This window comes from Toxotes jaculatrix, chromosome 13 (genome assembly GCF_017976425.1).
Source record: "Toxotes jaculatrix isolate fToxJac2 chromosome 13, fToxJac2.pri, whole genome shotgun sequence".
Classification (NCBI taxonomy): Eukaryota; Metazoa; Chordata; class Actinopteri; family Toxotidae; genus Toxotes; species Toxotes jaculatrix.
The window spans coordinates 1,802,003-1,817,178 of NC_054406.1; the positions used below are offsets into that span (position 1 = coordinate 1,802,003).

General features: G+C 44.7%; 1 protein-coding gene across 1 annotated transcript in view; it reads left to right on the plus strand.

Moving 5' to 3' along the window:
• The first annotated feature begins 2,522 nt into the window (after positions 1 to 2,522).
• Positions 2,523 to 15,176, plus strand: part of fam131ba (family with sequence similarity 131 member Ba) — a 37,621-nt gene continuing 24,967 nt past the window's right edge. The window contains exon 1 of the mRNA XM_041053755.1: positions 2,523 to 2,672. The gene's annotated coding sequence lies outside the window, so the exon portion shown is untranslated. The remainder of the gene's footprint in view (positions 2,673 to 15,176) is intronic.

Consider the following 15,176-nt stretch of genomic DNA (forward strand, 5'->3'; position numbering starts at 1 on the left):
TGGTTTAGATAATCTGGGTTAACTATCGGCTTGTTCACAGCCTGTCTCACTATCTGGCAGCTTTAGCTAGTGCAATGTTTTCTACAGATCTCCCACAGTAAAAAGTTTATAGTTATGGTTTGTATAGTTATGTTTGTTCTGTTGATGACGAAACAAACGAAACAAACAGTGGAGGAAGATCTGCTAAAAAAAAAAAAAGCCTGTAAAACTCTGCAAGTCGTGTGTCTCAGCAGCTCAGTCGTTTGTATATTTACTGAGTGAGGAGCTCAGGGAGTAGAGTTCAGGGCTGCACTTCTGTTCTCTGTCTGAGATGGAGATCAAGTTAATAGAGTCGGTGGCGCCTTCCTTGCCCCGCACTCAGCTGAATCACTGCACGTTTTCATATTCAGATTGTGTGAGACTGAGACGGAGGGAGGCAGCTGGGGAGGCAGCTGGGGAGGCGAGGGCAGAGATGTTTGGAGGAGGAGAACAGCTGTACTGCATTGTTAGAGAGAGACAGATGAGCGATGAGAGGAGAGAGAGAGACCGAGACAGAGAGAGAGAGGGAGGGAAAGAGAAAGAGAGGAAAGCCCGGCTGCAGACTCAAACAGACTCCAGTGTGATACATATTACATGCATCAGATATTGCTCGTATCAACACTTGCTCGCCTTTACTCAAGCGGAATAAAACTTTCAGATCCTCCAGCAATGATGAATATAAAAATTATACATTAGTCAGTTCATTGGGGGCAGCGTCGGAGACCAAATGATGGGTGAAGCATGTCTCTGTCGGAGCTGAGGCGTTTCTTTGCGTGTGTTAAGATGAGTTTAATGTGACTGGATTTATATTTTAGGCCTTCAGATGACTCTGAAATCTGGAGCGATAATGAGGCCATCCACGGAAAAGCCACGGCACAGGAAGCACTGAGGCAGAATTAGACGCCCTGCATGCTCACGATCTGGTCAGTAGCATATGAGAAACAACAACTTCATTGCTTTGAGTTGTCAGGTTTTCTTGACTGATAAAAAAAAGCTAATTTACAGGCTGAGTTCTGGTTCTGCACACAGGTCTGCAGAGGGGTGGGTGTTATGGCAAACTACATCAAAATGTGTTGGGAGGTGAGTCTGAAACTGAAAAAGAAACGACACCTAAATGTTATGTTTAAATCTGTATAAGTACAAAACAACAGCCACACCGTTGTTTGGGAATGTCTCTCCTGTATTTTCACTTACATGTGCAGCCTGGAGAAGCATGTTCCAGACTTTAGTCAGCACTTCAGTGTTTACATCTGTTGATTTCAACTCTTATGCAACTGTAATTTTAAATGAGAAGGGTAAACATGGCTAACAAGAACAGAGAGCCCACAAGTAGATCATAAGGCTGGAGCATATCCCAGTTTACACTGGGCAAGAGGCAGGGGGACACTGAGACAAGTCACCAGACAAACATTCACACCACAGACAGCCACATGTCACCAGTTAACCTGTTTCTGAACTGTGGGATATTAATAAAAAAAAAAAAAAACCCAGAACCTTTTCACTGAACAGTTCTTAGCAACAGGCTGCAGCACTGACCAAAACAACTGAGCACAAGCTGTTCACAGCTGGACTGTCTCAGTCTCACGTCCCAGTTTATGCTGCATTAATCGTCCATCTCGATCCCAGACTGAGGACTATTCAACTGGACATCCATGCAGGCAGAGGGCAGACAGCTACCTCACGAGGCTGCTGGGTAATCGCGTGCAGTCTCAGACTTATACATCACTTTGTCTGGGAGTCGAACTCACAGCCTGCAGCCTGCATGAAGGCGAATGTATGGCTAATGTGACTGTAGCAAAGGTAACAAGGGCAAAAATAATTATACCTGAGGGTATAACAATAAAACTGTTTCAACAATCACCGAACATTACAACCTTAATGCAGTTACACTTACTGTAGGACTGTCTTATTAGACTAAACTCATTTTAACTCCGTGTAGCTAAGAAACTGGCAGCTGAGTGCATTTATTCATTTCCCTTTATCTTCCATCCTCTCTGAGCTGTGTTTAATCCTGGACTATCTGATAACTGTCAACTGACTTTTTCGTGCACACGGACGTAAAATCAGGGTGAAAATCTATTTCAACGCGTGAAAAATCACAGAATTCAACGATCTTTAAAGTCCGTCAGCAATTATTTAACGATTTATATTAATTAGCAAACTCCGCACAAACATCGGCAGCTTGAAAATTACGCTGCGCCTCCACGTTTGTGTTTCAGCGCGTCTGCCTCTCACAGACTGACTGTACTTGCATTTGTGTGCCTGTCTTCGTGTGTCTGTCTGCACTGGATGTGTGCGTGCGAGAGAGAGAGAGAGAGAGAGAGAGAGTGTGATAGAGCGACATCGACAATGACTGGAGGAAACAGGAGTGTGTGATGACGGTACGGCAGAGAGAGAGAGAGAGAGGAAGCGACGCGGATGACACGCACATACACACCCTCTCTGTTTCTCACATACGGAGGAGAGGAGGACAGAGAAGAAGAACAGGGAGTGAGAGAGGAGAAGAAGAAGAGGAGAGGCGAAAGCGCAAAGAGAGAAAGATAGAGAGAGAGAAATCCGGGGAGAGATGCACGTTGAACGGATGGATTTTATTTTCCCCGAGCTGTACGAGCCTCTGTAAGACAACATGGGCTGCATAGGATCCCGGACGATCAGTAAGAACACACCGCCTCATATTCTGCCATGTGGAGGGATGGGTGGATGGATGAGTGAATGGATGGATGGACGGATGCATGGAGACAAGTCACGGATAGAGGAATGCGTTTCCTTGGTTTATTAGGGCGGAGATGCGAAAAAAGAAGGACAGAAGAAGAGAAGTGAGATGATAAGAGCAGGAGATGAGACACAGGCACAGATGAAGACATCACCTTCCTACAGCCTGATACTTTAGAATAACCCCGCAGAGAGTTGCAGCGCTTCAGAGGCGGGTTTCTGCTCTTTCTCGGGGGTTGTAGTGTCTGTATAGTTTACTATAGGGATTACTATAGCACCTCAGTGTGTGCAGGAGTGTGTGTGTCTGTGCTGGAGCGGAGACGAGAAGGGGAGAGGCGGGACAGACAGGCAGCAGGAGGGATGTGAGCGGAATAAGATGCGGCTTGACGTTTTCGTCTCCACATGGATGACACCAGGCAGGCAATGTGTGTGTGTGTGTGTGTGTGTGTGTGTGTGTGTGTGTGTGTGTGAGAGAGAGAGAGAGAGAGAGAGAGAGAGTGTGTGTGCATGTGTGTGTGTGAGCGAGAGAGAGAGAGAGAGAGAGAGAGAGACCTCCGCCTTGACATAAAACTAAGGTCATTGCATGCTGGGTGTCTGAGAAAATCCTCCTCCCTCCTTTCCTGTGCCCTCCTCCTCCCCCCTCTCCTCCCTCCTTCCACTCTCTCACCTCATGCCTTCTTTCCTTCCGTCCTTTCCTCCTCCTCTCCTCCCTTCCTTCCCTCCCTCCTCTCCTCCCTCACCTCTTGTCTCTCTCTACTGTGCGTCATGCAACGACGTAATAAATTGAAGACGCAAGCAGTGCACACCGGGTTTCTCTCTCTCTCTCACACACACACACACACACACACACACAGTTATGAGCAGGAAGCTTGGAGCCAGACTCGTGCAGGATGAGTCAGAACCGGGCTCGGTAAACTCAGGTGTGAGCCTGAACGCTCTGCACATGTAGGTCAATTCTGCAAAGTCAGTGATGCCGGCAACAGCACACACGATCCCACACTATACTTCTGAGGACCACCTTTTTTTTTTTTGTCCCAATGCATTGGCCATTAACCCTAAATCTAAGTCAGACCTTTAAGTCAAACTCAAATTAAAATTCAGCAGGAATAAGAACAATGACAATAACGAGACTAAAAGAAGAAATCTGCATATTTATCGTCTCGTCGGAGTTTGTTTGATTTGACTTTCATCACCAAAGAGAAGAAACTTCACTTTAATTTTTCGCTCCCTACATTAGTCTGCTCTACTCCAGGGGGCCGTGAATCTTTGGTGCCAGCTGACTCTGCAGGTGACTTGTAATTTGACTGGTGAAATATCAGTGTGGACAGGAACTAAAATACACTTTAATTTCACTTCAGCTCCACACAGGCCGTTAACCAGCCTGGGGGCTGACAGTGTTAGAGTTTAAACACTCTGGTCATTTGTCTTCACAACTAATAGACCAATGAAAGAAAGGCAGCTAATGCTAGCTACACCCCGTCCTCTGTACAACTGTAGCTCAGTGCCTGGCTCCTGATGTCCACGTGTTGAAGTGTCCTTGAGCAAGACACTGAGCCTCACACTGCTCCTGGCGGCCAGGGCAGTACCCTGGTGGCCTGGGTGAATGAGAGCCAAATTGTAAAAGCTGTTGAAAGCGTTCTGGGTTAAATCGTTTTATAAATGCAGTGCATTTACCAGTGAGGGACGAAGACAGCGCTGAGTGTGCAGGAAATAACATGAACGAGAAGTAAGACAGCGAGAATCAGTGCTAATGTTAGCAAGCTAAACTACTCAGCTTCCTCTTTCTGAGTGAAACACAAACTTAACAAAGAATCAGTGCAGATGATACATAACCAAGAAGAGGCTCTGATACAAGGCTGGATTTTTAGCTACTAGCATAGGAACAGAACCTGGAAGTCCTCTGTGAGTCCTTATAAAGAGACAAAGATGTCTTCTATCAATATTCACTGGCTGTGCATGGCTACGGTCACCAGGACAAAGTTAAAGGCACATCTCTGAGCAACATCGCCTCTCAAACGTCAGTTAACTGCTACTGTCAGAAACACCACTGGGAAATCTGGATTCAAATTTTAGTTTGACTTTATCTCTAAAAACCAAGCCTCAAACCAGAACAAAATGTCCCCACTTTCAAAAACTGTCCTCACTCTCAAGGTCTAAATCCAGTCCTCACTGAGAGAGAAAGGCAAGAGCACACTGACACACACAGCTTTAATTTTCTATAGAAGCCTCTTCATGACAGACACTAAGACCCAAGAGACACACTTCAAACTGCTCTGCTGTCTGTTCGAGGACAGCGTGGTCACTCCTCCCTGTGTGTGTCATCATTTCCCATTAACAGAAGCATACAGCTGGTGTGCCCTGCCTTCACATGCTCATGTATGCAGACACACACACATTATACCAGAGGACGATCACCTCCCTCTGTCTTTTAAATGCTCCATCAAAGCCTCATCAGCTCCTTTATGACAACAAATGGAGGCTGCTGGGGGATTTAAATAAATAAGGGGAGGGAAAATTTGACCTTTGATTGTCATTGAGCCATGCAGACGGACGGCGAGGGATCGGGGGAGGAATGCTGGTTGGTTGGTGAGGAACGATAAGGAGGGGGAGGCTGTGGGGAGGTTTTTTTTTTTTTTGAGAGAGCTGGAGCTTGTGGTGTGAAGAGCCAAAAAAACATTGTGGTGTTTTTAGGTTTCGTAAGTGGGTGTGTTCCCCTTTGTGTTTAGCTTTCTGCTCTCATCTTATCTCCTCTGGCTGTCTCTCTCCCTCTCCCTCCCTTCCTCTCCTTCTCTCTCCATTATTTGCAGAGTGAGAAGTAGATCAAAGCATATTACACTAGCAATGTGCTGGGCACGTTATCGCGCTCTGGTTGATATTCTCATTTTTGGAAACATGCTCCAGACACTGTGAGGAGTGAGATGAGAGCGAGGTCGACTGAGTCTGCAGCAATGCTTCCGGTTTTCTTTCAAATCTGGACTGAACACAGGGAAGACTGAGAAATAAAATGTGCTGCTGTTAAAGGACTGTTGTATGGTACCAAACGACGGTTGATAAATTAACAATCCAAGACATTTTGTGCCAATGTTTGTTTTGCTTCCAGAGCAGCTGTTTCCAGTGCAGAGTCTAAGACTGCAGGTACCAGAGTCAGTTTGGTTTGTTATGCAGGAACTGTAGTTTCACAGAGTTGGCGACACCACAGTCTTAAGACATAAAACAGCTCTTATAGATGGATCTTATGTGACCTTGATCAGGGACAGACAGTGGCAGCGTTGTTGGATCCAGGACCTGTTATGGTGAGGTGACACCATCACCCACCCACCTGCCCCAGTCCTCCCAGAGGTTTTCTTTTTTTTCAACAAATGACAGTGATAAAGTTCCCTGATAGCCTCCATTCATCTGACTTAACTAGTATGTATATAAGCTCGGGATGCTTTCTGGCTCTGCAGCATGAGGAAGCAGAAAATGTTGGCAGTGTGCAGCCAGCATTATGGGAAAAGGGCCAATGTCACAATCAAACCTCTTCACCAAAACAGACAAAGGCAATATCATAGCAGCTCCATGATGAGGCAGGGAACGAGAGAGGAGAGAGCGAAGGCAAAAGAGCATCATCATCATCATCTTCAGTTAGAGGAATGTTTTCTTTTACCAAAATAAATAAATGTTTCATGGGCCAATAAATTCGCCTCTTTCAGTAAAAGCAACTCAGATTCAAGGGTTGAACTGAAGTGTTGTAAGGACCAAGAGACAAACTATCTCTGAAAACAGTGATGTGCTACATGACAGAGCTCGTTAAATCGGTCAGGGTGATGGGACAGCCCCCCCTCCAATGAACCAGCTTATTGCCTGCAGAATATTTCCTGCTGCGTTTCTTGTGAGGAACATCTATTCTTATATTACGCCTGAGTTAGAGCAGATGCTGCTAAAAATAGATCCGGGGTAAAAGAGGGAGGTCAATGAGAGATGGAGGGAGGGGAGTGGAGGGAAAACGTTACAGTAAATATCGGTCAGCAGCTCTCTCTCCCTGTATTTCTTCCTCTCTTGTTCACATCTCACCCTTGACTCTGTGTGAGAGAATCAAAGTCTCTTTTCTCTGGTGATCTGTGGAAAACAACACAATAGATTAGTAGAATGAATTCATTTCATATTGTATTTTTCTGTTACCTCAGTGATTCTGCAGTATCATCGTGGTTCAGTCTTTCAGTGCCGTGTGTTTACTGTGGAGTGCCATTTAACCACAGCATCACCGCCTGCCATTACACTCAATTATCCTCCAGTTACAGTAGAGCTGCTGTGTGGAAGTCATCGCTCAGGCAGCAGGACAGTCACACAGAAAGGCTTTCAGGAAGGCAGTTTGCTCTCCATCTCCACACCTTCCGCTCTGGGCTGGAAAAGCAGTGACATCTGAGGCTGACGAGCACTTTGCTCAGAACCGACAGATATCGCAGGGAAGAGGATCTTCTCTCTCTCCGTCTGCCTGATGTGCTGAAAGACTGTAAACCGTCACTGCAGGCCGTTCACATCCACTGCGTGAGAGTGATCTTCGCAGCAGATGTCAGACCACTTTACCTGGAAAACAAAATCTGCACTGCAGTGCAGCTGAGTCTGGACCGTGCCTAAATATATCTGTTCAGAGACGAACCTCTCAGGATCCAACATCTCAGGGAACCTACAGACTTAACAAATGTTCTGTGTAATTTCTGTAAGACACCATTACACCAAACACTGTAATTTCAGTCTTGAAAGGGAACAGTTGCTAGAAAGGTCTGACATACCAGAGCGTCTTATAGAAATAGGCAAATAGGCTCAAAGGCAAAGTATGTTAGTGCATGTTAGTGCATGGGTTAGAGAAAGGTGTCGAGTGTCACAGGGGCCCAGTGGATTTAAGACAGCACCGCCTGTTACGCACCGTGGCACATGTAAAATATTATTTAACATGAATACTCGGTTTCCATAGAAACACTCACCCAACTTTTGGCACATTTCATATGTCCTGATATTTACAGATATTTCTGGAATCATACTTGGGTTACGTGATGAAACTGAGCCATCTCCATGACAGCCAAGCAAACTCTGTCCGCTTAAGAAAACCATGCGATCCAGCTGAAAGCTTGAGTTGAGATCTTTTAGTCAAACATGACATTTTGTGAGAGCAGACTTTGATTTGAGATGAGATTTGCGTGTTTAGACTGAGATCGTGTGGCGGCCGACGCTCCGACCTGTGGTCTGCAGCACATTTTAGCTGCTAATATCTGCACAAAGGGAAAGAGAGGTGCTTCTGAGCAAATCACCAATAATACCTTGGTGTCGTTCAAAAGTAGACTGACCGGCTTCTCCTCCCTCCTGCTGGAAGAGAATAAACACGCTGGAGGTGATTTTGTCTTTTCTGATTCACTCCATCCACCATCTGCTGTCATCATAAACTCTGGAAGCCTGAGCTCTGTTTTTGTCTGGAAGAACAGCTTCCAGCAGATCCCCATCCCAATCCAGCAAAGCGGCTGACAACAGGCACAGCAGCATGGAGGCTGTCTGAGTCTTCTTCACTGCTGCTGCTCTCTTGTTTATGCTGACGTAGTGAAGCGCAGATGCAGCTGGACTCTGCAAAACAGGATATCAGGTGTTGGTCACGATCACGTGAAGGCAGACTCTCATTCAACATCAAAACGTTGGCTTGTTTATTTAAAAATTACTTCTGGCTTTAAAACACAGTGAAGAAAAAAAAGCCGAAGGTCATACACCGAGGCACAGTGGGACGGGTTGTTCTCACTGAGGGTCTAATAGCAGGAGCTACTGTTTCACCGTGAGGGTGACAAACTCTAAAGTTTACAGTCTAAAGCAGAGTGCGCCTGCTGCTGCCAAAACATACACATTAAAAATCCAGGTAATCGCTGTGTTATGCTAATAAAACTTTACTGTTTCCACTGCAGTAAAATCAAGAGCAGGTGGACACAAACACACATGAATACTTGTCACGCTCTGTGTCTCTTCAGTGTGTAAGTAGGCAGCTGGTTGCAAAGATATTCATCATATCAACTTCATAAGGTGATATGTCAGTGTTTCAAGTCTCTTGATGAATGCACAGCGTACGTTAGATGCATGTAAAATCAGTACAAAGATGTGAGTCATTGCAAATCCACCATGGACGATTCAAACCGAGGCCCTGAAACCGAGTGAGCTCTGCTCTCAGAGCGGTCTGTGTGTGTGCTCACCTCCACCAGCTAACCGTGGTTTTTACGTTCTCTGTAATATTCACGGTCCAGTGTTGGCACTGACGCGTGGAGATGAGGTGAGCTGTAAAAACCCAAATAACAAAACTGAGCGGCTTCCTCTGATTTGGCATCACAGTGAGAGACAGCGCCTGAAAGTGTGACAGCTGGAAACCCCGGTCTGAGGCTGAGTGAGCCGAGACCCAAAACACTAACAATCAGTGTGTGCATTGCCAGCTGGCGTACCGCTAACATCTGTACAGTCAGCTCACTGGCTGCTTGTACTTCTGGCTTGTTCACAACTTACTGAGAAATTCACAGCAGAAGTTTATGCTGGAGTCCAGTAGCAGTGACATCTGTGATGGCCGTGCTTTTGATTTTCTGAAAGTGCTCCACCTGGTGGTCAGCCAGCCAGATGTTTGTCCCCTTCAGTCTTAATAACAGAGACATTTACACGTGCTTAATCAGTGCCCAATTGTTTAGTAAAGAGTGTGATTAATTTGGATAAGTCAACTTTTTGTTGTTTCAGCTGGAGGTCTTTTTTTTCCTGAGTGAAAATCATGAATATTTCGTTCACGTTTGAACCCTGAAGCCGGTAATTAACAGAATTCCTGCTTCAGCATGGTCATTATACAGCATTGGATGGATCAACGAGCAGTAACATTGCAGAGGTTAGCTGCTCACCCACACTTTACATGCTCATAACGGTGAATGGTACATTTGACAAAAAGGTCCAATGAGATGTAAATATGCACACTAGGATTTTGTGCTTCCAAAATCACTGTCATCTCTCTAACGTAGAAACTATCACTACTACAAGGATATTCATAGCGAAATCTATACATTAAACAGACGTTTGTTTGCCAGTGTTGTTTTTTTGCCGTCTGAGATGAAATCTGATCCATCAGTCTGTAAGTGCTGCCTTGTTTTGGCTTCTGTGTTTCCGTTGGCAGGAAACAGCTCAGACTCAGAGTAAAGAACAGACTCAGTGTTGGGCAGACAGCAGCTCGATTTCCACATAAATAAACACAGGTTGGATGATGCAAGTCGCATCTGATGTGACACTTGGCCTGTGCGGTCATCTGCGAATGCAACGGGATCGGAGTTGTGCTGGTTTTATTTTTAACTAAATCGATTCAGGCCAGTAATGGAAAAAGAAGGTGATTCCTCCTTCAGGCGCGTCTTTTCTGAGCCTCTCGTTTCCCGTTTTCCCCTCTCAGTTTGCATCACAGTGGCCGTGCTAGATGAATTTTAGACAAAGCAGCTTGGAAAGTAACTAAAAGCTGCACCGCGATTTCTAAACGGCACTCTGGGGTAACTGAACTGCTTGAATTTCAATACTCAAAATTCCTGAAAGGTGATGTCAGTAAACTGCACACAGCTCGTTTTTACGGTTTCTACTGTTCTGTGTTGCTTTGTGGTTCAGTTCAAGTGGACTGACATAATTTCAATAATTCAGTGTCTAAATTTAGCGACTCTTTTACTTTGGATTCAACACAGCACACATTTTAAAGAGGGGGCTCAGATCTGGCTCTGCAGCAGGCTTCAGCAGCTAAAACTGTCCCCACACACACTTTTCTTAATTAAGTAATAGTTTTAACCCACTTACCCTCTCCAAGGTCACTGGGGGGGCTGGAGTCTGTTCCAGCACACACTGTCCCTTTATAAAAAACGTTTATCAAGACGAGCGCTGAAGCTTATCTACAGGCTCTCTACATACTTTGATAGCACAGAGGGTCTCATTCGGTCAAACGGTCTGGTCTGTTTTTCACTGACCAACTCTGACAGGACGATTCGGTCCCGTTAATCTGCAGGATATCACGAAAACTACATTTACAGGTTCGCTCATAAAGTGCTTTTTACTACAACTGTTATATTTCTATTATTATAGCCGTGTTTCACTATGTTGTCACTCATTATCTGTTTATACAACAGCCTCCAACAAATTAAGAAGAACATTCGCATCAACTCCAAAACATCCTTGATGACATTTCAAATATAGGTCGCGCTACAACAACAGAATGAATCGGCCTGAACTCAGAGATAAAATGTAACACAATTATTCAAGTATTCTCTGACAGGTGTCGGTATTCTCCAAAGCCTGCTTTCTGTTTAAACAATTTAACACTCCGTTGTGTTTGAGGCATCACCTTACACAGGAAAGCCCTTCCTCCCTCCCCTGCTCCTAAATATTGACCGTGTTACCTCTGCTGACAGACCGACTGACAGATGCCCTGTGTGCTAAACGGTGCGTGTAGACAAACACACACATACGCACATGCATGCGCGCACACATCCATTTGGATTGTGTGATCCTTCTACCAAGGCTACAAAAGGGCGACGGATACCCAGAGTGAGGCAACTGGTCAATAATTTGATTGACAGGTGACCAAGAGCATCTCTGACCTGAAGGACGTGTATGTGTGTGTGGGGGGGGGGCCGGGCCAGGAATTTGCTCCCAAGTCCAGCACTGGTCCAGGGTGCCAGGGTGGTGAGGTCTGGCTCACAGTTGGCGTGGGTGAGGGTGGGGATGAGGTCAGAAGGCAGAAGTTTTTCCATAGCTAACTGGCAAAGCCATGTTATGGACCGGGCTTTGAGCCTGAGCGTGTCGTCATGTTGAAACAGGAAAGGAACAAACACAAACTGTTGATGCGAAGCTGGACGCATGTCTCCTCGTGCCTCCTACAGTATAATCCATGTGGGGAATAAGTCTTTGTTTAAAAGAGCTGCTCAGCCGTCATCGTGGACTCTGAGTCCTCGTAAGCTGCTTGGCTTGACAAAGCTTTCCTGTTTTTTGAGAGTTAAGTTAAGAAACAGAATCAGAGTTTGCCTGGAGGAAGGCTGAGCATCAGGCTGAAACATCACCTTATAAAGACAAATTTACTGTGACTACATTTTCTCTCCTGGGTGTGAAAATGTCTTTACAGGATCTCACACTGAGAGGACGGTAGAAGATCAAATCAAACTGCAGTAGCGTGACTGGAAGCCAGCGCACAGCTTAGTGTTTGTGTCTGTCTGAACTGCAGAGAATCTCACGCTGAACATTAGCAGCACGACGTGAGCTCCAGCTCTTCAGTGGCATTGACTGACCAGGAATTAGCACACGAGCTATTAAAACTAGACTCTAGTAAAACGCTGTTATTGGCCTTTAACACCCCGTCAAAGCTTCATGGAAGCTGCTCGTATTTTAATATCCACTACCTGCTCAGAAAACACAGGACCATGGTTCAGGTAGGACACCAGGTAGATACTGTAGATGGATACATTTACAGTTAACCTGGGATATTGCTCGCTGTGGTTAATATGGAAATGTCCAACTTTATGATCTAAGGAATTTAAGTTTAAAAGAGTTTTCTCTGTATTTTTAGGGTTTTATCTTCTAGCAAAACAAGGTGAAATGTGCAATAAATGCTTACATCACTTTCATGCGCTGGAAATTATTTGTACATCTGTTGTTTTATACCATTTAGTGATACCGAGAAGTAAAACAGACATTTATGTCTATGTAAATATTAATCTATGGTATATAAATTATTATCGCTTCGTCTCGACTTTCAGGGTTGGAGCAAAATGAAAATGGAAGTATTAGTATTACTTTTAAGCAGATGAAACAATGGCACAGAGAAGAAGAACATTGTGTTTTTCTTCAGATCATAAGGGACATCAAGTACCAAACGGAAACCTCCAGAGGCTCGAGGGAATTTGGGTTGGCCCAAGACATCTTATAAAATGCTACACTCGCACACAGACACACAAACACACACACACACAGACACAGACACAGACACACACACACAGACACACACACAGTCAGACAGAAGAGTGGATGGGTGGATGGACGAAGGTATTACCCCAACAAGCCGCAGTGAGCAGGACTCCCTTAGTGTTTGGTGTCGGTTCAGAGCATCCGCTGCTGAAGCGGAGGTGAGTCAGACTCCAGACTTCACTTCGGATCACTGTCACAGGCCGTGTGTCACCTCACACACACACAAAGAAACACACACACAAAGGAAAGCACATACCCACACGGAAACGCACACCCAGTGCCCCGAGCGATGGCAGCAGACAGGCGAGGGTCTGCCAGAGAGAGCTGTCAGGACCTATTGTTGCAGCATCCCACAATGCCACCCTTCCTTAGACACTCACTGTGTGTGTGTGTGAATATACATGTGCAGGTGTATGTGTGTGTTTGTGTGTCTGTGTGTGTAACTGTGTCCATGTGTAGCATGTTGTGGTTGATGGCTTGTTTGTGGCAGTTTCCTCTTTCCCACCCAGCTGATCACCTTTACGTTCTTCTTACCTTTTCTCTTCTCCCTGCCTCCCCTCCTTACCCCTCCATCGCCTCTCCCCTCTTCCTCCACCCTGAATTTCCTTCCTCCCTCCAAAACTACTTATATTCTCTTATTTTTCCACATTTCCTCATCAATCTCCACTCTCTAATCTCCCCTCTTCCTAAACTCTTCCTCTCATTCCTTCCTTGTTCATTACAGTCCATCCCTCTGTTTCACCTCTCTCTCCTCTTGCCCTCTCTCACCTGTGTCCCTGTGGTGCAGTAATGCAGCTTTATTAGTCCTTACGGAGCCATTAAAGCAAGGCAGCACTTTAAGTGTAGCACAATTTCTAGCACAAATCTGCTCTTTCAGTCTCTTCATCCCTTCCTCCCCTGGTGCTTTTTCACCAATCCCTTATGTTTTGTTTTTTTTTTCTTGGTTTCCACGTTAACATTGAACCCACATGACGGCAGGGACATTCATGTTTACCCACGCTGTTGATCTGAGTGGCTTTATACCACTGAAAATCAAACAAAGCTCTGAGACAGTGCTGAGACAATCGGTCGATTCTCTGTTGGCAGAAAATCAACAATTTTGATAATCAGTTGATCAATTAGATAATTTGTCAACTAAAACATCATCTGGTTCCAGTTTCCAGTTTTTAAATGGGACAAATTTCTGCTTTATGGTAAAAAGCAGGGAAAACAGGAAAAGAACACGGCTCTCCCAGACATCCTCTGTTTGTGGCTCTATAACAACAGTTTCCTTGCAATGGACAAAATTAGGGTGTCACGTGAACATAGCCAGTGGAGATGCGACCCTCCTCTCTGCTGCAGCTCCTTTTCATGTTTAATGCTGATAAAACTCATGTATTTCTCCATGAATATCTTCCCTATTGTCGCTTTGAAGACAGATTTAATAAAGTAGCCCAAATCTCTCTCTGACTCTTTCAATGTAAATCTCAAATGTTGGTTTGACAGTAGAAAAGAAAACAAATACGTTTCCAAACCCGTCCAGCGGATTGACTGTGGTAAAACCTCTCATTGGCTAAATGAAGCATGCAGCTCCAGCAGGCCATTTGGCAGGCGGCACTGCTCCGTCATAGTTTGATGTCTCAGATTCGTTTCCCTCAGACCCTCTGCTTTGTTGCCAAACAGATTAGAACAAGCAGCACCGTCATCTTCACCAGCCGTGGCCTCGTAATCTTCAGACTACAGAAGAATAGCATGTGGAAAATGTGGCAGAGGTTTTCTGAGGACAACAAGAAAAAAACAAAAAACAAAAAAACAACTGTGTGGCTGTTTTGTGTGGAAACCTAAACTGCCTCTTTTCAAATACGCTGTGTGTGAATTCCGGTTCATCTGCATTCAGAAACTAATTTGAATCAGTTTATTTCTTTTGTTTGCTTTGAGACAAAATGTTCAATTTGCATTGTTGTTGTTTGATTTGCTTCTGTTACTTTGATTCTTTATCAATCTGCAAATTAATACACTACACTAAATACTGCAATCCCATTTTGTATATTAGAACACTTTATTTTCTCATAATAACAGAACTGATTGCCACAGTTTGAGAATCTGTTCCGCGGTCGTTTTAAAGAGATTAACAGCGAGAGCTATTTTTGGATTCTACCCGTATCTTAATAGTTTCACAGCTCTTAACATTTTTTTAATGAAACCTACATGACTGTAAATGACATCTGAGGTCATACGGAGGAAGGTCTTTCCTTTTACATCTGATGGTCTTTTGTTTTTTTTCGACTCCACTGCAGAGACTTTGGAGACTTGAACAAACACAAATGACATTTTCCTCAAAGGTCAGTAGCCTCACACATACTGTACCAAAGCTCAGAGGCTCTGAGCTGCATGATTCATGGTCTAACAGCTAAAAATTACACTGCAGCTTCAGAAAACACTCTGTAATTCATAATCAAACTCTGAGTCAGATCAATTACCAAGTGCACTTCATGGAT